Genomic DNA, 7,371 nt, shown 5'->3' on the forward strand with positions numbered 1-7,371 from the left:
GTGCGATATTCCTTTTATTTGGTGGTCACCTTCCCAAAAATGGCCGTCCTCTTCCTGTCCCTACGTTCACGCTTGATCTCTATGATGAGGGTCTAGTATGAAAAACAAAGTCAAAACAAAGAATGGGCTAAGGATAAAAATAGATCCAAAAACGAAAAGAAAAGAGAGAAGCACTTACCCGCAGAGCCATGCCGGAAACGCTCCGTGAAAACTCTGCATCGCTCATCGCCTTAAGTGCCGCACTCTCAGAATCAGCGCACAAAGGGGCAAACACCACGCTGCTTGCTCGCAGTTCGACAACAAGTGGTAATCTCCAGGGACGACAATGTGTCGGTCAGAACCCTCCATCCTTACTTCTACACGAGTATGACGTTCCAAGAACTCTCGTTCATCTTCTGGGTCAACGTCCAAACCCGAACCGTCGCCCTCGGCGTGTACGCCCCCTCCAACAGCGGATGATGCGCCACCCTCGACGGAGCGCACAGATACCCCTCCTTGGTATATTCCTTCGGTCTGGGGAGAAATTCCTGCCAAAATGGCATCCACCATAAAAACAGGCACAGGTGCCTCCTCCGACGCACCAGTTCTGTTCTTTCCAGTATCAGTGGCAACGACCTTCCCGAGTTCTACCCTCCTCATTTCCTCGACGGAGATTTGTCCCTATTGGAGGGCTCATCCATGAGGTGATAGACTGGTCGGGAGGAGATCTCTTCTTGTACAATCATGTCACGAGAAGAGTCTTTAGCCTGGACGGACTCAGCCAAGCAAATTGCATCCCTGCTGATGCGATGGCCTGGCGAAATGCAAGGACTGGGGCCATCTTCCTGGAAGCCCTACGACCTATCATCACATGGAGTCGTATCAATAAGCGACAACAAACAGCCAAAGGTCAAAACAGAGGAAATCACTTACCAGAAGGAACCTTCGGCCCAAAGCGTTTCATGAAAGCGAGCCAATCTAGAGTCCCCAACACGTAAGGTAGTACACGGGCTACCCAGTCCTCTATACCGACGATGGGACGAGGTTTACGCCTCACAGCTGCACAGGAAAGTTACAAATGAGTACAAAGTTAGAAAGAACGAAAGTAAACAACAAGTACCAACACCTACGGTTATGATTCCACCGCTCCGAAAATCCAGCGGGGTCCGACACCAGGTGCTCGGTTCTAATGAAGAAGTATTTATGCCAAAATTTGCAGCTTGCCCGGTCGTCTGTTCCGACCACCAGCCCCTTGGTCCCACGATGCCTCAAGTGTATCATAGTGCCCTAGTGAAACAGATGTAAAAGGTGATGAAGGCTAACTTCACACCCCGCCAACTCCGCATACTTCATCAATACCAGAAATATCTTGTACGTATACGGAGATAGTTGCACTGGGCAGACCTCATAGAACCGACAGAATTCCTCCGCTAACGGAAGAAGGGGGAGGGAGTGGCCGATCACAAAGGGATATACGTAAAAAGCACAATATCCCGGTCTATGGACCTCCACGAGGTCCCTCCCAGCCGGAACCATCTCAACATGGGGGGGGGGGGGATGTTGTACTTAGATCGAAGGTCATCTATATGAGCCTGCTTAGTCTCAGAAACCACCAGAGCGGGAGAAGGGGAAGGTTCTTTAAGAAAATCATTCCGAGACATAGGGTTTCTTAGTAGTATCTCATCCACGATGGGAAAGCTGTCCCCTTCCTCTATTGCCATATCCTCACCACCAAAATGAGGTGCCATGGATAACGGGGTGGCATCAGAAATCTCTTCGTGTAATCGATGTATTCTGGGCAACACATAACAAAGAACGATGAACGAAAGAGATGAGAAGAAAAATCACGAAAATAGAGCTGAAGACACAAGAAGAGATGACCAAAGAAGACAATACATACACTAGAGAGGAAATGACCAAAAGTTCTTGAAAAAAAAAAACCTTCACCTATTTATAAGGTTGGGTGGCGCCAGAATCGAAGCGGAAGGCTGCCAATGGCACCAAAACCAAAGCGACAAGCAATCAGTCTCTGTCTCGAAAAGACGCGTAATGATGACGCACGTGGGAGTGATGTCATTTCCCGATAAGCTACACCTTCCAGGATACCGTGGAAGCGCACCGCTCTTTCATTATTGGTCAAACTGTTATAATTTAATAGCCAAATTTCTCCGTGGATACAGGCGACGTCCGTTTATCAAGGACGCACAAGGCCGCGACCTCAACAAGCGGATGGACTAACTGTATGGGTCCAAATTTGGCAACCACGACCATTACAGAGGAGGACGAGGAACGAGGTTATCGTGACACAACGTCTGATGGTCCCCGTGGTGAAATGCAATGACCAAGGGCGCTCAGTCGATGCACGACGTCCACGATAGTGTAAGCTTAGTAGGAGGCAGTAAGAATATGCTTTTCGAATATTCTCTATGTTGTACTTTTTAGGGTTTTTTGGGGGATTGTCCCTTACAAATAAGAAGAGTGGGCAAACAAAGGGGGGACCGGACAAAAAAGACAAAAGACACTTTGTAAATCTGAGAGTGAATACAAAAGCAGTCTTGTTCATTGATTGCACAACAAAAATTTTATATCATTGCACGATATAGAGAAGACCAAAGATTCCACAATCATCTCACATTTATTCCTTTCCTACGCCGATTGCATCTACTAAGATTGATTGTGCATTTAAGTCTTCACATTTATGAGCACTTATTTGATTCCGACATATTAGTTACATCATTCATGTTGCTTACTTCTTCCATCGCTTAATCTAGATTTTATTATGCTTGACTAAGATTGACTTCATCATTATCATTAACTGATTTAATCAAAACGGTTTTGATATCTTTTGGTCAAACAATTATATAATAATAAAAAGGGCAAGATGAGAGGGAAAAAATAAGATAACGATGCAACCACACCAAATTGGTCGTTCCATAAAATGACACTTTTTATCGTTACGAAACGGTAGATTTAATGATACAAATAAAATTTAAGTAACAATCAAAACGAATATTTTATTTAAATAAAGTAATAATACAAAACAATAGAACAGGTAACAATCATCCAAACAAGAAAGAAGAGGTTTAATTTTTTTTTTTTTTTTTTTTTTTGCAAATCAGTTTTCAGACAGACGTCCAAAATGGAAGAAAAAAAAATTAAAAATTGGATTGAACTTATTTAAAATTTTGAATCAAACGCTTCTGAAATGTGCCAGCCAAATTTCACACTGCAAGGAGATGGAAGTCACACAATTAAAAATCTTTATCGTTCTATTTCGAAAGACAAAAGGTGTATACAGCTGGAGAAAGTGAAAATACGGTGTGTTTAAAGTCAAAAGCCGTTTGTTTTTTTCACGGCGTTAAGCACTACACAACAAGAATTAGGGCAACAAGGCTAACAAAAGCAAAAAGACAAAAGGTCAGAGTGCCGTTATGTCAGTTTTCCCCTGTTTCTACTATACGGCTTTCAATGCAAGAACAACGTAGTCAGACTGGCTGTAAAAAGGATTATTAGGCCAGCTAACGTCAATTCAGTGTGGACCTCTCTCATTGGCCTAATGTGCACACTTTGGTTTTGAGGCTTGTGTTTCTTCTAATTACTCGGCTTATAAGAATGGTTTCCGAGTCAATTGCATTATGTGCTAACTTCAATCATCATGGGTACAGAATAAAGGTTAGACAAATATAAAAATATCACCTAATTTTATTGCTACTACAGTCAGACTTCTCTATAATTGCATCCTTATATAACAACCATCTACTATAAAGTCAAGTCTTTTGCGTAATTAATTTTTATGTCATGTTATAATATATGTCATTTATAATATCACTTTAATATAGCAATCAAAAACTATCGAAACAGACGAGGCTGTGATAGAGAGGTTCAACTGTATAATTTGAACCCTAATTTTCTTAGCTTGTACATATTCCATTGCTGAATAGGTCTTATCCTTTGATGTTGAATTTGTACATGTACTTAATTTATATCTATTGTCGAAGTAATAAAATTTTGTATCGAGTGTATTTAACTTGCTATAAAGATTATGCGTCTTATTTTAAGATTATTAATTTTACTTATTATAAGTAATTACATATCATTACTTTTTAAATAGTTTAAAAGTATAATTCTTTGAACATTATCATGGCATATCATTCCGCTGTCTATTAAAATAGATGTACCAATAAGTCCAGACAGTAAAATGACACTTGCGTTTGGCTTTTAACTAATTAGAGAATATATACATTTATTTTTGATAGGTGCATTTCGTTTGTTTGCTGACAAAAATAACGTGAGATTTTAGTACCCAGCAGATTGTGGCTATGCGATTGCTAGTGAGGGTATCATGAATATACTTCCCGATTAATATTTTGTCATATGTTTGTTTTGGGGGTATGCAGGAGGAACTTAATTTTTGTGACATATTTAATGCGTACAAAATAAGATATTTATAATATCTATGTAAATGTCAATTTGTGTAAATTGTGTTAGGTGTTTGACCAGATTTTCTTATCATAATTGGTTTTTCTATCTCATGAAGGAAATGACAACATATTTATCATAATTGATTTTTTCTTTTCCTAGAAGGAAAATATAATTCTTCCATATTTGGCTAGTCCATTTTCTTGAAGGAAAAGGTTTGCTCTTCTATAAATTGAGGATCCTCCTTTCTCATTCAGTAGCATCCACAATGTAGCCATATGGGGTTTGAGAGTCGCGTTTAGGGGGAGAACTTTACGGGACAAGTGTTAGTGTGTCACTTGTATTTGCCTCTTCGTGAGGTTGTTCTCTCAATATTTTCTACTCTCTTTTTATATAGTGGATTGCTCATCTGCGCCGTGGACGTAGGTCAGTTGACCGAACCACGTTAAATGTTGTGTCTCTTTTGGTATATTTCTCTTTTGTTGTATGATTTATCGTCATTGAAGTTTTGCTTTACTAGCTTCCGCATGACAACTGACTTTTTTCGGTCCTAACAAGTGGTATCAGAGCGAGGTTCAAGACAGGTTCATCTTGGCGGGTTTAGTTCTAGCCGCAACGTAATTGATGATAATCATAATTTTTGTTTGAGAAATTTGACCGGAGTACTACTCGCGTTGAGACAAACATAGAGGTGGAGATTTGGGGATGCGACAAGTTGAAGGCTATATGGAGAAGATGGATCAAATTTATTTTGTCAGAAAATTCAGGCCAAGTGGGAGAATTGTTAGGTGTTTGTCCAGATTTTGTTACCATAATTGGTTCCTATCTCATGAAGGAAAGGACAACATATTTACCATAATTGGGTTTTTCCTTTCCTAGAAGGAAAATATAATTCTTCCATATTTGGTTAGTCCATTTTCTTGTAGGAAAAGGTTTGCTCTTCTATAAATGGCGGATCCTCCCTTCTCATTCAGTAGCATCCACAATGTAGCTATATGGTGTTTGAGAGTAGTGTTTAGGGGGAAAACTCTATGGGACAACTGTTAGTGTGTCACTTCTGTTTGCCTCTTCGTGAGGTTGTATTCTCAATATTTTGTACTCTCTTTTTATATAGTGGATTTCTCATCTCCGCCGTGGACGTAGGTCAGTTGACCGAACCACATTAAATGTTTCTGTCTCTTTTGGTATATTTCTCTTTTGTTGTTGGACTTATCGTCGTTCAAGGTTTGTTTTGCTAGATTCCGCATGACACCTGCTTTTTTCGATCATAACAAGAAACGCATGCTTATCTACAAGCTTCACTACAAAGTCCTCAGGTTGCTCCATATAAATCTCATTATCTAAATCGCCATGAAGAAAAGCAGTCTTGACATCCATCTGCTCAAGCTCTAAATCTACACTTGCGGCTATGCCTAGAACCACACGAATATAAGACAACTTCACAACAAGGGAGAAAATTTCATCAAAGTTAACTCCCTTATTCTGGACAAAACCTTTATCAACTAACCTCACCTTGTATCTAGGCGCAGAGGTATGGTTATCTTACTTTATTCTGAATGTCCATTTGTTAGATAGAGCTCTCTTACCTTTCGACAATTTTACTAACTCATATGTTCCATTCTCATGGAGTGACTTCATCTCATCTTCCATGGCTTCAACCCACTGATCTTTGTGAGTATCTTGCATGGCTTTATCATAGCTCTCAGGTTCTCCCATATCAGTCAAAAGTACATACTCATCAGGAGGATAGCGAATGAATTTTTGCTTCTCCCTTGTAGATCTTCTAAGAGAGGTTTCAGGAGCATTCGAAGTAGTTACCTGAGCAGGAATTAGTTGTTGATCAACCACAACTTTATCAACTGGAGCATCCATAACATCTACACCATGATGATTATTTGATCTTGCTCACTATCTTCATTATTGTCTTGGGTTTCTTCATGTGCAATAGGTGCCTTAGCAATAAAAAGTGGGTCACTATCAACTAAGCTCTCATTACTCTGAGAATTTATTTTCTCAGCTTTGTCAATATCTTCAACAGTTCGGTCTTCAAAGAATATTGCATCACGACTTCTAATAAGTTTATTGTCAACTGGATCATAAAAACGATACCCAAATTCATCTTGACTGTAACCGATAAAGATGCACTGCTTAGTTTTGACATCCAGTTTCGATCTCTCATCTTTAGGAACATGCACACAAGCTTTACACCCAAAAAATCTCAGGTGATCATAAGAAACATCTTTGCCAAACCAAACTCTGTCTGGGACATCACCATCCAAAGCAACAGCAGGAGACAAATTGATAACATAGGCAACAGTGTTAAGTGCTTCCGCCCAAAATGTATTTGGAAGTTTAGCTTCTGAAAGCAAGCATCTAACTCTCTCAACTAAAGTTCTATTCATCCTCTCTGCCAAACCATTCAATTGAGGCGTCTTGGGCGGAGTTTTCTGATGATGAATTCCTTGTTCCTTGCAATAGTTATCAAAGGGACCACAATATTAAACACCATTGTCAGTGCGAATACATTTTAATTTCTTCCCCGTCTGTCTCTCAGCTAAGGCCTGAAATTCCTTAAACACGCCAAGTGCTTGATCTTTAGATTTCAAAGGATACACCTAGAGCTTACGAGAATGATCATCAATGAAGGTCACAAAGTAAAGTGCACCACCTTTTGACTTTACTTTAAAAGGACCACACAAATCAGAGTGTACTAGCTCCAATAAATCGGGCTTTCTTGAGAGAGGATGGCTATGAAAGGAAACCCTTTTCTGTTTGCCAGCTAAACAATGAATACACCTTTTTAGCTTTGCTTGTTTCACTCCACAAAGCAAACTTTTCTTAGCCAAACACGTAATCCCCCTCTCGCTCATATGACTCAATCTTCTGTGCCACAATTCTGATAAAGTATAACTTTCCACCAAATTTATTGAGTCATTAAGAATAGAGCCTTGTGTCACATATAAATAAACAGAC

Source organism: Nicotiana attenuata, unplaced genomic scaffold (assembly GCF_001879085.1).
Source record: "Nicotiana attenuata strain UT unplaced genomic scaffold, NIATTr2, whole genome shotgun sequence".
Classification (NCBI taxonomy): Eukaryota; Viridiplantae; Streptophyta; class Magnoliopsida; order Solanales; family Solanaceae; genus Nicotiana; species Nicotiana attenuata.